The sequence below is a fragment of the Pongo pygmaeus genome, chromosome 16, assembly GCF_028885625.2.
Source record: "Pongo pygmaeus isolate AG05252 chromosome 16, NHGRI_mPonPyg2-v2.0_pri, whole genome shotgun sequence".
Classification (NCBI taxonomy): domain Eukaryota; kingdom Metazoa; phylum Chordata; class Mammalia; order Primates; family Hominidae; genus Pongo; species Pongo pygmaeus.
In genome coordinates, this window is record NC_072389.2 from 37,858,771 (window position 1) to 37,878,054 (window position 19,284).

Genomic DNA, 19,284 nt, shown 5'->3' on the forward strand with positions numbered 1-19,284 from the left:
TACATTCCGACTACTAGAAATATTGATACAACAAAGGAACACGTTAGTAGTTTCAACGTCTTTTACTTTAGGATTTCAGAATTCCTCCCAGTGAACAGGGAGATTGGTAGGTAAAATATAGTATTTCCTGGTAGATGACCTAAGGCAAAACTCTTTATCTGCTGGCATCTATGTATATTTGCTACACATTGAATTTTTTGTCATCCCCTAGAGGAAAGACACTGGTGGATGGCAAGAATGTCAATATTTGCTTACTTGGAACAAGAGCAGGTCATCTGGTCACAGACTCAAAATGCAATGTGTAAGAACTCAGAAACTGGATAGCAAAACTCCAGCCCAAATGAAGCAAAATTTCCTTCTCTGCTTTCTCAAGGTCTACTCTAGTTAATATTGATGTGACTAGACAAATACCCAATAACAAAAATTTGTCACGCAATATCTAATCTAAGATGGCACAACAATTTATGAGACCAAGCTATTCTTCTTACTAAGTTAAATACACGCGCTCCGGCAAAAGTTCTGTCAACCTTACAGCTCTTTAGATGCACGCAACCAGGACTAGACAAGCCATCTTCTACTTCCAGCTGCTAGTGTTTCTAGCTGGTGAATAACACAGGCCCCCAGGAGAGGAGGGTGAAAGATAGTTTTCAAAGATTGAAAAATTTCCTCCAACTTACATTAAAATTAATATTAAGGGCTCTATATGTGGCTGCTGGAGTAGAACGGTGGGAATCAAATCAAGAGCCCATGGCTTCCTTTGAGGCCAGTTTCCTAAAATTGGTTCTCTGTGCCTATATTGCATGAGCTGAAAGCATACGGATACAATCACATTCCAAGATACCTTATTTGGTGTTGGTATGGACTGGGCATATTGTCTCAGCTTACAAAAGCAATAAGGATTCTCTGACTTCTGCCAATCCATGTAAATCACTTTTATCTGTTTAAAGGGTAAGATTCGTGAGTGAGGAAAATAGTTATAACTATTTTGTTACCAGCATATATAACCATGCTCTATATCTAGATAGAACTCTCCAAGGTGTGAGACCTCAGTAGTGGGAAGGGAGACAAGATTTAGACAAATACCCACACAGAAATGAGGGGGGACACATTTCTCCCATGTGGCAGAGTTAGGAGGTACTGAATCCAAATTTTGTTCTCATGTAGAGACCTTATGCTGGTTGAGAAAGCAAAATAACTAAATAAGGATTACTTATATCTGCAACTCATTTTAATGTCTTCTTTATTTTTAAAAGCAAATGGACTAGTGAAGGGAAATTCACTTCTCTGAATTGTAATACAGGATCATCCCACATTCAAGCTATCCAAAATTCGAGGGATCTGGAAGGCCAAAGACCAAAAATAAAGTAAAGTAAAAAAAAAAAAAGTAAGTTAAGTTATTGGACATGAACTAACAAATGACAGGAGATTAAAATCTTCTAATTCTTGTGTCTGGCCATATAACTGAGTGCCACTGACCATTAGATAAAGACAGATTTTTAAAAATAATCACCCCTATTGTAAGGGATAGTCACTCCTGACTCACTGTCTTCTATTCTTCGTTAGTTTGATTGTTTCTCCCTCCAGATCACATTTTTGGAGTTGTTCTTTTGGTGAGATAGTGGTTGAAATAGTTTAATTTTCCTTTTTAACTCCTGTTTTTACCTCTAGATGAATTTCCTTTTATGAAGGAATTTCATTCCATTTACGATCTAAATGAGGAGGAACTCCTTTAAATTCTCCTTTCTTTTTTTGGACAGCTTCAACCTGTATTTCACTGAGTACCACTGCATGGTAAGTAAAGAGGATACTATAAATAAAGTGAGTGAAACAGACATCTTCCCTCTCGTATCAGCTAAGTAATTTCTCAAATATTTAAAAATTGAGAGAAGTGCCACAGAGGTTAACAGAAAGAGGGGCAGTTATATTATTAAGAGTAGAAACCTAATTTTCCCAGGAGTATGTGTAAGAAAAGCCCTCCCTGTCTGAGGAGACATCGTCATATGAACTCAGATATGAAGAAAGGTGAAGATCAATCAGGGGTAGGAGCAGTGAGGGCCCCAGGGAGTGTTCAAGTAGTGCAAATAACATCTAAAGACGGGATGAAGTGTAACCTTTCAGATCTGGAGGGCAGGATCCAAGCCACCAAGAAGTCTAGTGGTTCGTATCCTCTAAATACCCCTCACCACTATAATCTCCTGCCACTTACTCAACCACTCTAGTCCAAGGCACCAAACCGACCCTTGCTGGATTCTTAACCTGTCCTGATTGAGGTCCACCTTTAAATCACATAGATCTAGCCCATCTGAGTTCAATTTCCTCCTTTGTAAAATGGAGATAATAATAGTGCTTTCCTCAAGGGTTGTTTTTTCAATGAGAAATGAGATATTACTTAGTATCAAACTTGGCTGACAGTATTAAACAAATGTTAGCTAACATTATTTTTACTTTTTTTTTTTTTGAGACAGGGTCTCACTGTGTCACCCAGGCTGGAGTGCAGTGGTGTGATCTCGGCTACTGCAACCTCCACCTCCTGGATTCAAGTGATTCTCCTGCCTAAGCCTCCCAAGTAGCTGGGAATACAGGCACCCGGCTAATACTGTTGCTAATAATATAACGTACATATCATGGAAGCTTGGCAAGTTTTTATAAAACAGGTGGGGCTTGATGGCAGTTTTGAAGGGTATTTGTTGCTTGCCTAGAACATGGGAAGTGGAGCTGGCAGTCCAAGCTCAAGGAGCCCCAGGAGCCAGGGCTTGCAGAGGCTACAGGGGAGGAAAGTGTGTGTGGGGTGGGGAGGCTGGTATTACATAGGTCCGGGGAGACAATCATGAGACTCCCTAGACCACAGGAAAAATCTTTTGTGGGAATAGTAAGCTCGGACATGTAGACTAGAGACTATGAAAATAACCTCTCAGAGACTGACACAAATAATCCACTCATGCAAATAATCTCAAAGAATGCAGCCTTTTTTTTTTTTCTAACTCCTGATTCTTAAGGATGAAGAATGTGGGTGGGGATGCTTGTTCCCAGTGTCAGTAAGTAAAATCTTTTAAGTGGGGAAGTATTTTGAATATTTGCAAGGAAAGTTCAATGCTCTCCAAAGTGGAGGTAAAAACTGGCAGCAGGGATTTCTGTGTACCTGCCTAGAAATACAGAGCTTTAATCTACAGCCAATGTGAACTTTTGTAACTCTTTAAAACATCATCATTTCTGAGGGACTTCAGACTCTGTTCTGTAGGTCAGCACCAGACCAACAATATAGAGTTCCTGCGACCACTTACGATTTGAAACACAAACTCTGGCTTTGAATGTTTTAAAAACATCCGTATAACTATGGGTTGTTTAAAAATAGCTATACCCCAAAGAGTTTATTTCCAACATCTGACATGGATGCATTTTGCAGCGATTTGTTATGCAAATAATGGTAGCAGAGAAGACATATGAAAAAACATTGACCCTTCTCAAAGCCCAGTGGATTTAATGCTTTTGTTAATTCTGAATTCCAAGTCTAGGGGTCGTTTGTCTGTTTGTGTTGTGTAAAATAAAATACTATATGCCTGCCTCAACTTTTCTTCCGATGAAGCTGTAATTTGCAAAGGAGCTATTGTCACTCTATGGCTTCCCTAATTTTTCTTCAGACAACTGTGCTTCCGTGTGGAGAGGGGTTTCAGTGTATTGGCTGTTGAGATGATGTGAGTATTTTCAAAGCAGAGGGGGCTGGGTGAGGTGGCTCACGCCTGTAATCCCAGCACTTTGGGAGGCCGAGGTGGGCAGATCATGAAGTCAGGAGATCAAGATCATCTTGGCCAATATGGTGAAACCCCGTCTCTACTAAAATACAAAAAATGAGCCAGACATGGTGGTGAGTGCCTGTAATCCCAGCTACTTGGGAGACTGAGGCAGGGGAATCGCTTGAACCTGGGAGGCGGAGGTTGCAGTGAGCCAAGATCGCGCCACTGCACTCCAGCCAGCAGAAGGAAGAGCTTTTTGAGATGGAGACTCAGGTAGTGCTTGGAATTGCCGATAATTCAAGGCCTGATGATACGGGGGTTATTTGCTGAAGCTTCTATTTCAACTCTCCTTTATGACCCCGGGTTACCTAAATATGTTGCTTTCTAATGTTTTTTTGTGAGAGGTGGGAGGTAGGGTAGACATCAGTCTTAGATTTGTCAATGGGAGAAAAGCAAGGGACAGACTTTTTTGCTGCCATTTTGTCCTTCTTCTAAAGTGTTAGCTCCTTTTTCCCACTTTACAACTCCTCCTCTCTCCCCTCCTCCTCTGCTCTGCTCTTCTCCACTGCCACCACTCCCAGCAGTTGTTTATTAAACGCCCACTGCATGCTAGCTTTCTAATTTCTTTTTGTCTCTAATGGTCATATTTTAGGATGTCATTCCTCTACTGACTGCTACCACTTCTAGAGTAATCCCAACCTGTAATTCTTTTCTTAGAGGATAAGTAGAAAATACATAATGGGGGGTGGGGGGAAATGGTTTTGATCTTCAATTAGTGTAACTGATAGGGAGGAAGCCTTGGGTTAAGGGAATGTCTTATGAAACAGCAGCTGTCTTATAAGGGACTCATCTAGAGAAGTGGGGTGTATCCTCTACTGATAAGGGAGAAGACCCACAGAAAGCCAACTAGCATCAAAACAGCCCCAGTGATCCAAGCACAGAGGAAGTGAGCCTTCTGACCCCCAACATTTAATAAGCCCCAAAATTAGTCCATACAGGAGATGAGCAACATCCCAGGGAGCAGTCAGTCACTCAAGTCCCCGGCCCAAAAGTGTAATGGACTTTGTTTTATGGTTTAATGGACTTTTAGCTGAGTTAAAAGGGTTAAGTCTGAACATTTCTCTGAAACCTGATGAGATATCCAAGCATCTTTTTTCTGAAGGTCTCCATTGAAAATACCACTTATGAGTAACTGCTGTAAAGAAAACCTATATGAAAATACCAGAGATGAACCAGCTGCTTTTTTTTCCCTGAACTCTTAGCAAATGATCTAAGGGTTTAAACACATTAAAGGCCACAATTTCAACTTCTGGAATCAATAGGGCAAAGGAATGTGGGCATATTCATTTAAATATGAATTTGCTGACTCCATTCTTACTCTCTTGGGTTCCTCCATAAGCCCAGATCTTACACCAAAAGGCATCTACTTCTCATAATGCAGCAAGATTTTGAGAACCATCGCCCTTTGTCATCTTCACCCTGACCCTTCTCATCTTTTTTTCTGATTCTCAGAACCTCCTGGCATTTATTTCCAATTCAGTTCTGTTTCCTTTCACCAACTCAGGTTAGTTGAAGCTGGACCCGAGCATGCCTGTTTTGTCATACTCTGATGAAAAGCAAATTAAATTCTTGGATGGTAAACTCTGTTCTTAAACTTCTGTCTGGTTCTTCAGAAAAAAATTAAAAATTATATTTCTGTTAATATCAACCAAAATATTGAATCCATCTCAGGATCCTACATCTCTTGACCAACAAGCTGATAAAGCTGCCTAACTCATTTTAGTCAACCTCTTCCTCTCACATGGTGCGTGTAACAGAACTTGGTCTCCCTTGGGCTTCAGTAGTAGCAAATTGAGGAAGTAAGACCTTAATTACACATAAACATGTTTCCACCCTATGTTAGCTCTGTTCCCTTGCCCTTTCACATTTGAAGTTGCCTTGAGGAGGAAAAAATCAGACAGATAAAACACAAACAAAAGACAGAAAACAGGAGCTCAAGGGCTAAATCAAGACTATTAATAGCTCCTCCAAACAAAGAAACCAACTGCCATCATCCAAGCTCTGTTCATCTAGTTCTTCCTTTCTCCAAATGTGGCTGAAACTCATCTCCCTTTTAGCCCTCTCTTACTCCCACCGTTATTATTTTCAGCCATTTTTCCCCAAGAAAAGGCAGCAGCATCAAGAAGTGAGAAAATAAAGGTAATCTAGGTAGCACCTTTCTCTGAACAAATACTTTTCCATCTTTTTCTTATTTCCACTGATCTTGAAAACAGAATCACTGTTTAAAGGGCAGAAGCCCTAATTCCCTCTGATCACCTTGGTTAATTTTAGAATGGGTGCTTCATACTCACCACACAGAGAAATCTAAGGCTTTTATTCATTTAAACCCTTCAAAATAATAACATTATGATACCAAAAACTTAAAAGTTTTGCCATTCCCAAACTGCCATGCAGCTGGCTTTGTGGCTTTGGATACTCTCAGAGGGAAGGCATCACCTTTGTTAGAGTTTGTGAATTTAAATTAGTTTGGGTTTGTTTGGAAGCAGAGCAACATCAGAAAATCCAGTCCCTTTCTTCCTAAAAGCACAAGGCTGCTAGTGAGCAGGCCCATGAGGAAGAGCTGGAGAGGGCAGGGCACAGGGATGTCACCCAGCCTGGCTGGGCTACGTGTCAGGCCTGACCACGTAATCACAGATACTCATGAACAAGGGAAAGCAGACTATTCAGATACAATAAAAACTGATTTTAAATAAGAGGCATCCCTTATTTTGTTTATTATTTTTTCTAAATCGTGGCTCTAAAAAAATAAATTTAGAATTATTTTCCTCTTCCAGATTGAAATATCTTTTTCATCCTGGCTTAGACCACCAACCAGGTTTCTGCCACCAGAAGCCAGGAAAATACTGGATATCCTTTGAGGAAGCCTGATCAGATGCCCTATTATCCCAACTTCCAAACCAAAGATGCTTGGAGATGAAGACACCTTTTTTTGGTGTGTGTTCTAAGTTGCAACCTCAAAAACTTGACAGTTTTCTCACCATGGACTGTGATTTCCATGATGTGATGGTTTGGAAGGGTTTGTTTTCAAATAGATGTTATGGGTGATTCCAAGGGAATTCTATTTCAATCCCCCTGAGTTGACAACCTTTCCTTCTTAAGTGTAACTTTGGTGTTCAGATGACCTTGGGACACAGACAAGGAAGATTCCCAGTGGTAAATGTCTGTGTGGTACAAAATGGGAAGGCAGAAAGTGAAGCTTGTAAAGTCATGAAAATAAGAAAGAAAGAGCTTTTCATGCATTATCTTTCACACTGTTCTTCTTTTTCTGTCTTTATTTTATTTTATTTTATTATTATTATTTTTTTTGAGACAGGTTCTCACTCTGTTACCCAGGCCGGAGTGCAGTGGTATGATCATGGCTCACTGCAGCCTCAATCTTCTGGGCTCAAGTGTTCCTCCCACCTCAGCCTCTCTGTACCTGGGACTATAGGTGCATGATATCATGACCCAGCCAGTTTTTAAAAATTTTTTGTAGGATGTGGCCTCCCTATGTTGCCCAGGCTCGTCATGAACTCCTGGCCTCAAGTGATTCTCCCACTTTAGCCTCCCAAAGTCCTGAGATTACAGGTGTGAGCCACTGCTCACACCTGGGATTACAAGGCTGCTCGCTAGCAGCCTTGTGCTTTTAGGAAGAAAGGGACTAGATTTTCTGATGTTGCTCTGCTTCCAAACAAACTCAAACTAATTCAAATTCACAAACTCTGAAAGGTGATGCCTTCCCTCTGAGAGTGTCCAAAGCCACAAAGCCAACCGCATGGCGGTTTGGGAATGGCAAAACTTTTAAAAGCTTTTGGTATCATAATTTACTTTTATTTAGGAGGATAGTATAGTTCACATTTTCTCCTTTTTCACAGGTTCTATAGTGTCATTGATAGTAACAGTAATTCATATTCTAACTTAGCTTTACCTCAGCAACTCTTTCTCCCCTTACTTTTAGTCTCAGTACTACAAATGCCCGCATGCTTTCTCCCCGGAACCGAGGCCTTCATATTTTTCTCCCTAAGCTGTGTATGTCTTACAAACTTGTAAAATGAATGCAAATGAATGTAAAACTTTCCCCTTGTTTGGTGAAGAACAAGAGGATACATCCATTGCTTGAGCATACATCTCCCTCAGTCTCTCTTTTTTTTTTAGAATGCAAAGTATTTTATTTTTAAACTTTTAAAATCTGAAAACAAGCTAGCCTATGTTAAATAACATAGTTTCCAAAGCTGAACGTGCTCACTTGGAGCCCAGTTTTCTGCTTCAAATACAAACACAACTTCCTGACACTCCTAGGTGGGAACACTACTGTTTGACGATCTGTGATTAGATGAACTGATCGATCTCAGTGGGTAACATCCCTTTATTTTTTCCTTGGTAAGGGTTTAAAAATTCTAAAATAGATGCTTTTTTTTTTTTTTTTTTTAGTTTTACACTGACAATTTCATTCCAAATGTCTCCTGGGAGACACAGACCATGTACAGGAATCCATCTTCATCCTTCTCACTCTGCTACACCTGAGATTGGTGTGGAAACGCTCACCATGCTGTGTCTGTTCACCACCAGGAGGAAGGCTTGATTAGCACTGAGCTGGAAGTGCCTTCTAATGATCTTGATGAGCTCACTCAGGTTGATGTAGTCCAGTACAAGGAACATCGCTTTATCCACGACAGGAAGCTGCTTCTCACCCTTGTATCGTTCTGTTACCACCGGGATTTTGGGTGGATGCTGCTCTCGGAGAAGTCGGACTTCTACTCTTTGTTCGAAGGTGTGGTGTGGCCTGAAGGTCTTCTCTGATGTCATGGTGCAGGGATCTGGGTGGTGGTGGTGACACAAGAGTTCTGGCGGCTCCTGGGGGTGGCGGTGGCAGTGAATCTAACTCTGGCGACAGTGACTTCTCTTGTCTCCCTCAGTCTCTTTATTATATGCTTGATCCATCAGAAAGTCTCAAGGTTCTATGCACCTCAGCAACCCCAGTGATAAGGCAAGGGGTTCATGGACTGAGTCCTGAAGCCCTCTTGTGTTTAGAGATTGGGAAGGTGAAGAACCAGCTTAGGAGATGGAGGAATGCCCATGAAGTAGAGAGAAGACAAAAGAGGGTTAGGGCCTAAAGCAAGAAGGAGTTTTCAATCTATCATTTGATCAGCTATATCTAATGCTCCTGAAAGGCAGAGTAAGATTTTGTATCAGATATATAGGGTCTTTTAGACTAGAATAGTGTCTGAGTCTTCTTTTTTTTCCTCAGAGTCTCACATATAGTAGATAACTTATAAACGCTGAATGAACAACTGAAAAAGAATAGTAGTGATTGGTCACAGAGAATGGGATGTGCTCTCTGTTAATTCCTTGCCCATCAACAGATGCCCATCCTAGGGCAAAATGGGAGAAAGACTATCATTTCCACAGTCCTCATGCTGAAAGGATCCCAAGTGCTATTGCCTCATTTATGTAGCATGATCCAGAGACACTTCCAGTATGAAGAACTTCAAAGGTTTTAGGAGGCTGAGGTGGAGGGCTCGGGGAGGAATGAAGGCAAGAGAGAAAGGGATGAACAACCACAAGAGAACACCGGCACATTCACAACGATGCTGGGCAAAGACAGTGATTCCTTCCTGAATATGAAGGAATCTGGAGAGCGAGTCACAAGAAACCAAAAACATAAGGGGGTGGAGGAGATGCTGAGAGAAAACAGAAAACTATGAAAGAAGGCAGAGGCTCAAACCGAGGTAAGAGAGAAAAAATTAAAAGCAGAAGGGGAGAAAGAAAAAAAATCGGAGAGGTGATGCCAACGTATGGAAAAAGAGCAAAGGAAACATAGGGCCATTGCCTGATGCTGAGAACAGACTGGGGACTGAGCAACTGGGTGCCCGATTTCTGTGCATCTCAAGAGGAGACAAATGGCAGATTGAGGGGACCCTCTTGGCATTCTGGATCCAAGAGGAAAACATACCAGGCACAGTGAAATGCTCAAGTAAACAAAAACAACAGCAGCCGTGGGGTTATGAGTGACCTGACTGCAGGCTCTGTCCTCTCCTGGCCTCCAGCCTGTGTGTACAACACACATGCCCGCTTAAAGGGGAAGGGCAAAAATCTCCTCCAACTGGGTGACCTCTGTTGTCAGCATTTGGCTAATTAAGGAAAGATATTACCCTACAGATCTCTATGCCTTGGTCCTACTTCCCGCTCGTTAAAAAATGGTTTAATGAGAAAAAAATAAAGGCAACAGAATCCAAATTATTATTTTTTCTCCCAAATGAGCTGAATGACAGTGGCTGTTGCCAGAACGCTTGAACAATAGGATTGTGACACGAAGACTGAAATCTAAACAACATGAAGAAATCTCGAGAGCCCAGCAGTCCCCATTATCTCATGCTTGCACGACGATAGTCCAAAAGATGAGTGATGAGTCTCCATTTGTGCAAGCACAGCAGCAGTCCAAGGCCCTGACACAGCCACTAATTGCCCATCTGCTTGTTTACACAGCCCAGAGATGGTGACTGGACAAACAGCTCATTTCCCTTGAAACCGAACCAAACTGGGAGGAGCCTGTCACATGGGACAGAGGAGGACTAGGAAGAACTCTCATGGGAAAGTGCCCCCAGATCAAAGCCAAGGACCAGCAAGCCAAGCAAAGATGGGTTCCAGCGGCTGGCTTCTCACAGGCAGCTTCAGGTCTACTGCTTTCTGCACCCTGCCCACCCACTCCCAGCAGAACTGGAACCCCTCTCCCTGAGGACAGGACATTTTGAGACATTCTCATAAAAATCTCAACCAGGGAGAGTCAGCACCAACCCAACCTTCAGGCCTTGGCAGCAAGGACAACTGTGTTCATGTGAACTTCTAGCCCTTTCGGACTTCACTGGATGCTTGGCATTTGCTACACTAGTTCCCATTTTAGTGTTCTGCTTGTCTCGTAGACTGGACTGTAAACAACTTGAGCACAAGGGACCTGAAGCCCCTGGATTCCACAGCAGGGCACTTTACATGTGAAGAGCCATTAGCCAGGAAATGCTTATGGTTGTTAATGATAAGCTACTCCAAACATAGTTTCTTTTATTTGCCTACATCAGAAGCTTGGCTTCTTGAGACAAGAGACTCAGACTTCTCATTTATACTATTGGCAGGCTGTGGAAATCAATAATGGCTCGCACCCATCAGTGTCTTGGAAGTAAGATTGAGAGAGAAGATTCTCTTGAGAACCGATTTCTCCTCAAAATAAGATTAGGCTTCAAAAAAAAAAATCAACCTCCCTACTGCTTAGCTCACAGGTATGGTGCTAATGGCAGCAACTCAGTCACGAAGTGGGAAACAACAATGTAAAAAATCCTTGTTAATTTGCTTATAATTATCCAGAACTAACTACAGGTACACCGAAGAACTGTATACTTAATGGGAGGGAGATCTACATTGCTAAGTCAGTAAGACCAATTTCTGATTTTTCCCTGTGAGCATTTGCAGAGCCACATATTGGCAACATAAGAAACTAGCGTTGAACAAACCTAAGAAGTGATGAATCCTCCCCGGGAGGAGAACTGCAGCCCTGAAATCCAAAGCGGAATGGGGTGGGGGCAGCTTGAGGTCTGTGGGTGAAACTCAGCACTCCCAGTCTAGGGCGCTGCTCACCCATTAACTTGGCCTCCTCTTGCCACTGCTGTGTTTTAGCCCTTAGTGAGCATCTGTGTGGCTCAGATTTAACCAGACCGGAGGGGCTGTGGTGGTGAGAGGGCAGAGAAAGCTGGAGGAAGAAATGGCTTTTTTTCTGGAGAGGAGTGAAGACTAAGTCACTTCAAGGATGATCATATTCCCAGGAGGAGCCATGATATGATATTATTTGAATATCTAGCTCCAGGCAGCTCTATTTTTCTCTTCTCACTACTAGAAGATTGTAATCACCTGGTATCAGCACATTCAAGATACTACCGAGGACCTAACAGCATGGCTAAAACCTCTCATCTCTGCACATAACTGCATACAAATGACTAAAATCACTTTGCTTCAAAAACAGAGTAGCTGTGTGAAAGGCATTTTAGAGCATATGGGATTCCACACACAGGCAAGTTCTAGGGATCTCAGAAGCTTGGCTATTTCATTCAGTGCCAAGGAGGCAAAGATGAGGACAGGCAGTGGTGTGGGTGGGAGGCAGTCCTTGGATGATTAGCACAGGTGTCCGGGAGGGAGGGGTGGGTATGGAAATGGTACAAACATGAGAGAAAGCTGTGCCAGTGGGTCATCATGCCCCATTCGTACAGAACACTGAGTGGACTGTAACTGTGGACAACTGAAATACTGAAAAGAAAACGTGCACACACTGGTTAAATTCTAAACAGTGGGAGAATCGTTGTTTAAAGAAGAACAGATAATTGCTCATTCCACCCTCCCCAGTCTTTGGAAGATAGACACAGGAGTGTCACACAGCACTAGAGTTTGTATTACACAGAAAGAGGGACTTACATGCAGAAACAAAATTTAAAAACAAACAAACCACCAGCATTTATCACCGTTTATCCAGCCAGTGGTTTTCTTTATCCCCTTGGCTATTACTTTAGATATTTTTGCTTGGAACTTCTCCCCCCCCTTTTTCTGACAGCTCATTGATCTTGGGTTGGATCATCACAGTTCGTGGGAAACAATACAGTCTACTTTTCTAGCTTATTCCTTCTTAGATGCCTCTTGGATGTTGTCCATTTAATATGTTTGAGAAATATAGAGAGACAAAACACACAGTGTTTTAATCTCAGAGTATATGTAGTGTGTCCCTGGAGAAGAAGTCTCATAGATCCAAGGGAATCATTTCATTATTTTAAAGTAAGGCTTATATTTCAAATTGATCCACCTGGAACATGTAATCAAAACTCATCAACTTTTTAATATAAATTCCAGATTCTGGTTTCTTATCTATATTTTTGGGAACATAACATTGGTACATAAACCAACTGAAAAAATTATTTTCAATGTGATTTAGAAATGGCTTTTAACTATTTCTACACATTCCATCGCTCCATCTCAGAAAAAGCGGAGTAGAAAACTGCAGCAAATGAGACTTTATATTAAAGTCCTAGGAAATATATTCTGGCTGAGGTGATGGTTCTTGTGTGCTTCAGTAGGCATGCAACATGTGAATCACTTTGTGGAACTGGGTTCGTGAGGCTAGTATTTGTGAAGCTGCAGATTTCCTTCTGTGTAGTAACACAGAGAGTGATTAAGGAGAATGAGAAAATCCTGTTTCCTGGAAATATCATCCATCCTGAAGGAGTTATGAGAACCAGAACAGATTTGTATTTTGCTATTTATCTGACACTTTAAGATTATACAATCCATTTTCTGAGGGCAAGCACAAATGGTCAGTTTTATAAATCTTGATGGACTAAGTCAAGTAAAAGACAGAGCCTACTTGTTACGAGTCCAGATATCAAGAGACACAAATCTGAGGGACAATCAATTAGACACCGCGGTAGCTTGTCTCCAAGATGTCCATCATCAGCTCTTTCCTTCCCTGCACGTTTGTGCTGTTCTCTAGTTGAACGGTGGCGTCTATTCACTCCCTTAAAACTGGGCTGGACTGCGACTTCTCTGAACAACAGTGACGTGATGTTTCATTCCTAGTGTTTGAGAGGATAGGCAATTTCTAATTTCTTTTCCTTGGAACATTTGCTCAGGAAAAAGCCAGTAACTATATAAGAAGGCTAACTACTGCGAGACCACCATGCTATGAGAAAGCGCAAGCCATGCGGAGTGATTGCACGGGCTCTCAGAGATGCCCAGCCAAGCTCCACCCTCCAGCCACCTGAGCCGAGGCTCTGCAGCCTACAGATGATTTCAATTCCAGCCATAATCTAACTCCAGCTTCATAGGAGACCTGAAGCAAGAACTAGCCAGTTAAGTCTAGTCAACTCATTAAACTGTGACAGATAGGCATACATTGTTTTAGACTACTAAGTTTTGAGGTGGTTGGTTATGCACTGTGGATTCCTATTGCCAATCGGCTATAATTATAAAATATCCACTGGCAAATATAAGTTCCAGAGGCAAAGACTGTGTTCCTTTTGCTCATCATTGTATTCAGAACATGCAGCACAGTGCCTAGAACGTAGAAAGCCCTAAACTAATAATACATAACAGTTTGAAAAAGTTTATCTGTACTAGTATGAAAGAAAGACCCATAGTCAAATGGCTGACATTTTTTAGCAAGTTTGATGGCCACAATAACCTTATGGTGGTGGTATGACTACCTCTGTCTTTGAGATGAGGGAACCTCAGCTGTTTTTTTTTTTTTTTGAGGAAGTTAAGCTTCCCAAGCTCAGAAAGGTAGGGGAGAGGGCCGGGCGTGGTGGCTCACGCCTGTAATCCTAGCACTTTGGGAGGCCAAGGCGGGCAGATCACCTGAGGTCAGGAGATTGAGACCATCCTGGCCAACATGGAGAAACCCTGTCTCTACTAAAAATACAAGAAATTAGCCGGGCATGGTGGCACATGCCTGTAATCCCAGCTACTTGGGAGGCTGAGCCAGGAGAATCGCTTGAACTCAGGAAGTGGAGGTTGTGGTGAGCTGAGATCATGCCATTGCACTCCAGCCTGGGCAACAAGAGCGAAACTCTGTCTCAGAAAGAAAAAAAAGAAAGAAAGAAAGGTAGGGGAGAGATTTGAACTCAGGTTTGTGCAATTCTAAAGCCAGCCTCTGTTTAATATAGTCTCCCAGGAGACTACAACAGAAACAATGAGAAAACAATTTGAAAGAGATGCAAAACCCACCCCTTGAATCTTACCCAGGACTATCAAGCTCCATTAATTGCTGTCAACACGCTGGAAACTATTTCACATGAAGCTCAGACTAATTACAATTAATGCCACAGTCATCACTACAAGCTAGAAACCAATGCCAGAGGAAGCTTAAGTTAAAGAAAGCAACGATCACGCACATATATTATGTTAGCAATTAGGCTTAATCCTAGAATCATGAAGCCAAAGGGAATATATTAAAGAGAGAACAGTGCCCTCCTGGGAAGAAGAGCAATCTCAAATAGACTTTTTAGTGGCTTTCTACATTACCTACTTGAATATACCATGCTCCCCTAGAATTACTATATTACAATTACGCCACATTTTATTTATTTCAGCAAGGAAATGGGATGGTGCAATGAGCTCAGTGGGCAGACGGTTTGGTTATTTCAATGAATAATTTGAATGTCAACAAGTTGGTGGATGCTAAGATGAAAGGGGAAGTAGTAAATAGCAAAGGTCTCCATGCCTGACTCTGAGATGGAGTAAGAATGAGCTATCAGGACTGGCACTTCACTTCTAGAAGTTGAGCACTCAGGTTTTGCTAAATTTATAAAAGCACATGAATTAATGTCGCATATTTCCTATAACGAGAAAACCAGTTTATCTCTGTTTAAAACAGTTCTGATCTACTCAAATACACATTTTTAATTTTCACTGAAAAATGTTATAAGTAAATCAAAATTTAAATTAAAAAAACTGGGAGGGAAAGGTAGATCTATTTCTTAATTCAGAAGATTAATAAAAAGATTAAGGAATTAAATAATCACATTCTCTAGCCTCAGCTTACAACTTTTTAAAGGCTCAGTTTCTCAATAAATGGAAAAGCACATTCTCATTATTCTCCCAATCTGTTTGAAAGCAGAGCTGGGGTGTCACAGTGATTAACAGTTATCAAGGCCCATTAAAGTTGTTAATTATAGTGGCCTTTACTATCTTTTTCCATCATTTTTAGCTATTGAGACAGGGTCTTTGTGGATCCCAAGGATCATGTGTTTGCAGTTCAATTCAGCAGCCACTAGGTGGTAACATTGTTGATTTTGGTAGCCATGAAGTGTGATGTATGAGACCTGCCCTCTTAAATGGAATTATGTACATCCCTTATATCATCAAGATGTAACTATAGAAACAATTATACTTTAAAATATGTAAAATATTTTAATTGTGAAAAATATAATCCCTTATAAAAGTTCCATGCATATCTGGTTCCTTTTAAACTTATGCTAATTCTACTTACCTTTTATTCTAATTATACACATGACTATCTTCAAATTATACATATAACAAAAAGAAAGTGTCAGGTCTTAGAGAAATCCAGCTTATATTCATAGCTTTTGGCTTATTTTTAGAGGAGATGAAAAAGATGCACATAACTTTCCTTCTAAAATTATGGCCGTCCTCTGTAGTAAATAATTATTTGCCACTTGAACTTGGAACCACTGCTATTCGCACCATTGGGTAAGTAAAATTTCTGTGATTAACTTTCTGAGACCCACTGTCTGAAGCATCTGGTAAGATTTGACAAAATGACATAACAGCAGCAGCAGCTGATATACATAGTGTCAGGTTCTGGGCTAACTGCTCCACATACATTAGTCCTGTGTTCCTACTAGAGCTGCCACAATTCATTTAAGGCCAAATGAACTCAGCAGAAGAAACATACCCGTATTATTTGAAAGAATGAAAAGATCTTTCCAGAATTGGACATTGTCTACAAAACTATGTATTATATAACATGTATTATGCACAATAACTCCCAGAAGGCAATACAGGTGTTAAGCTCTTCCATTATGAAGAAGACAATAACTGTATAAATCAAAGAGAAGTCTTGTGATAGCATCTTTGATCAATCACTGATGAAAACCTTGCCATAGAAGTCAAGAATCCAAAGATAAAGTGGTGGCTAGGCCAATAATTACGTGAAGCAATTTATCATAACAACCATTATGCAAGATGCAGAGCTCAATACTGATTCCATAAAATACTTAAATACTTGTCACTGCAATTCTTTACTAATTACAATGGAAACTTTGTTGTTATTGTTGGGAAAGGTAAAAGAGGATCTCTATTAAGACCTCAGAAAAGGAATTTTTGAGGTTAAGCTATTACCCAAGGTTAAGGCAAATCTACTATTATGATACTTTTCTCCTTTAGATGGTGAAACAAAAATGCTTATTTCTATTTACCCCTAGGGTCCTGAGACTCAAGAGAAACTAAGTGGTTCTCTAAGTTAGTAGGATGGCACAGTAACAAGGCTGGGATTGAGCTCACCCTGACCTTGAGTAAGTTACCAAGACCCTCAGACTCAGTTTTCTTCTCCGGAAAGTTAGGAATGAAAAAAATCAGTTTCAAAGGATTGCTGCAAAATTAAATGAAGTGCTATGCACCTGTTGAAGTCAAGTAGCATGCTCCCCAGTACCCGCCCCCTCCCACACACACCAGAACTAAAAATTCAGGAGGGAAATTTTCAGTATATTGGTGTTTCTCACAGAGGGTCAAAGTGGGATATGAATGCCTTAAATGTAACACATTGTATTTATTAAAGCTTTATAGTTTATATGGTGGTTTCCTATGTATGTTATCTAATTTCATCTTCATAATGACACTGTGTAGTAGATATTACTATTCCCATTTTACAGACAAGGAAAAAAAAAGGCCCCAAGAACTTAAAATCCTTTGCAAAATCACACAGAAAGGTTACGTGGTGAACCCAGTGTTCAAACCTAGGTCTTCTGACTTCAAGCACAAAGCTCTCTCACTACATTCAGAACACTTAAAAACACAACATTTTATTGTGCCTATTGTTAATAAGATTGTATTGCACACTTAAGAATTTGTTAACAGGGTAGAATTCATGCTAAGTATTCTTACTAAAATAACAAAAGTTGTATGTATGTAGAAAAAAGTATTGCTTAATCTAATTAAACTAAACAGCTTCTGCACAACAAAAGAAACTACCATCAGAGTGAATAGGCAACCTACAGAATGGGAGAAAATTTTTGCAATCTACCCATATGACAAAGGCCTAGTATCCAGAATCTACAAGGAACTTAAATTTACAAGAAACAAACAACCCCATCAAAAAGTGGGCAAAGGAGATGAACAAACACTTCTCAAAAGAAGACATTTATGCGGCCAACAAACGTGAAAAAAAGTTCAACATCACTGATCATTAGAGAAATGCAAATCAAAACCACAATGAGATACCATCTCCCACCAGTCAGAATGGCGATTAAGAAGTCAAGAAACAATAGATGCTGGTGAGGCTGCAGAGAAACAGGAATGCTTTTACACTGTTGGTGGGAATGTAAATCAGTTCAACCATTGTGGAGGACAGTGTGGCGATTCCTCAAGGATCTAGAACCAGAAATACCATTTGACCCAGCAATCCCGTTACTGGGTATATACCCAAAGGATTATAAATCATTCTGCTATAGAGATGCATGCACACGTATGTTTACTGCAGCACTATTTACAATAGCAAAGACTTGGAACCAACCCAAATGCCCATTGATGATAGACTGGATAAAGAAAATGTGGTACATATATACCATGGAATACTATGGCAGCCATAAAAAAGGACGAGTTCATGTCCTCCTAGGTTTTCCAAAACAAACTAATGAAATGTGAAAAGGGTGAATTCACAAGGGGACAACAAGGTCTATACATAGAAAGAAGGAGGCTGACTGACTTGGCTCCATCCTCTACTTCTACCTGGGGACATTTCCAATCATCAGAAAGAAGTTAATGCAATTGCAGCTCCAGAGTCTCATCAAACTATCTTGGATTCTGCCATGATGAAAGGGAAATGAAGAGATTACCCAATAACACCATCATGAAGTTGTCCTTAGTAATACTTTAATTCTTACACGGTTAAGGGCCTTACTCAAAGTTGTAAAAATCAGTTTAAGGTATAGTTCCCTGTTCTACCAAAGCAAGCAAATAAACTGGTTCCATAAGGTTGAAAAGATGTAGGGGTGTGTGTGTGTGTGTGTGTGTGTGTGTGTGTGTTCCCTGTTCTACCAAAGCAAGCAAATAAACTGGTTCCATAAGGTTGAAAAGATGTAGGGTGTGTGTGTGTGTGTGTGTGTGTGTGTGTGTGTGTGTGTGTGTGTGTGTGTGTGTGTATCTGCTGCTGCTCTAGGAAAGACCCTGTAAGAGTTAATGATACTTATCTGACAAATAATATCTTACCTCCAAACCCAACCACTACCATCTCTCTTCCACTAGCATGTAGTTCTGAGACAGTATTTAAAAACAGGAGACAAGGCTGGGTGTGGTGGCTCATGCCTGTAATCCCAGCACTTTGGGAGGCTGGGGTGGGTGGATCACTTGAGGTCAGGAGTTCCAGAAAAACAGGAGACAAACTCTTTAAAAAATTAGAGTTAAGGCTGGGCGCGGTGGCTCATGCCTGTAATCCCAGCACTCTGGGAGGCCAAGGCGGGTGGATCACGAGGTCAGGAGATCAAGACCATCCTGGCTAACACACTGAAACCCCGTCTCTACTAAAAATTACAAAAAATTAGCCGGGCGTAGTACCAGGCACCTGTAGTCCCAGCTACTCGGGAGGCTGAGGCAGGAGAATGGCATGAACCTGGGAGGCGGAGCGTGCAGTGAGCTGAGATCGAGCCACTGCACTCCAGCCTGGGCGACAAAGCGAGACTCCATCTCAACAACAACAACAACAACAACAACAAAAATTAGAGTTAAGGCCTAAAATGCAAATACCCATGGA

General features: G+C 41.0%; 1 protein-coding gene and 1 pseudogene across 3 annotated transcripts in view; both read right to left on the bottom strand.

Annotated features, from left to right (window-relative positions):
• FMN1 (formin 1) overlaps window positions 1–19,284 on the bottom strand; it is a 442,344-nt gene that overhangs the window by 65,425 nt on the left and 357,635 nt on the right. The window lies entirely within an intron of this gene.
• On the bottom strand, window positions 8,003–8,762 carry LOC129013791 (microtubule-associated proteins 1A/1B light chain 3 beta 2-like; annotated as a pseudogene).